Source organism: Trachymyrmex cornetzi, unplaced genomic scaffold (assembly GCF_001594075.2).
Source record: "Trachymyrmex cornetzi isolate Tcor2-1 unplaced genomic scaffold, Tcor1.1 scaffold186, whole genome shotgun sequence".
Taxonomy (NCBI): Eukaryota; Metazoa; Arthropoda; class Insecta; order Hymenoptera; family Formicidae; genus Trachymyrmex; species Trachymyrmex cornetzi.
The window spans coordinates 124,340-125,249 of NW_017296484.1; positions in this window are offsets into that span (position 1 = coordinate 124,340).

Genomic DNA, 910 nt, shown 5'->3' on the forward strand with positions numbered 1-910 from the left:
GACTAATAACTGTCGGTTTGCCGCGAATTCGCCAACGTCGGCCCAACGTTCAACATCCGGTGAGAGTCGGCAAACCTTACCTGGGATTATTTACATAAATATTTCTTCTTTTAGAAAATTTTTTAATTCTTAAATTAATAGTGGAAAAAATAATATTTAACGGATAACCATTCTTGAGTAATACATTAATCAAATCTCTGATATTCTGCTCATGATACTCCGGATGTGACAAAAAAATTATTCTATCCAATAAACCTATAATCATTCCTTTTTTATGTTGTTCTGGATGACACGATTTATAATTTAAATAGCGCTCAGAGTTAGTCGGTTTTTTATAATAATTAAATCTGATATGCCCTTTTTTTAACATCACAGACACATCCAAAAAGTTTACAGAGTCACTAATACCCATATCTAAAGTAAATTTTATTCTAGTGTGATAGTTGTTAAATCAATTTAGTACTTCTTCAACCTTATTTTGAGGTAAAGCGAGTAAAATGTCATCTTCATATCTAAAATATAAAGGAACCGGAATATTCAAACCTCCAATGATATCATTTTCAAGACCTTGAATCACTAGATCAGCTAAAATTGGTGATAACGGTGAGCCCATTGGCAATCCAAAAATTTGTTTATAAAAGATATCATCAAACTTAAAATACGTAGAATTAAATATCAGCGAGATAGCGCCTATAAATTCATTCTAAATATGAAATAACAAAATCTTGTAATATTAGTCTTTACGTCTGCGCAAGTAACTCATATAAATGAAGCACAGCATAACGACTGTAACAGTCACATTTTTGTTTCTTAGAACGTTCTTATCCTTTCAAGTATAATGTTTGAAAAATTTTTGTGAAAATTTGGTCACCTAGTGAAATCTGATCGAGATTTGAAGATTGAACGCAGG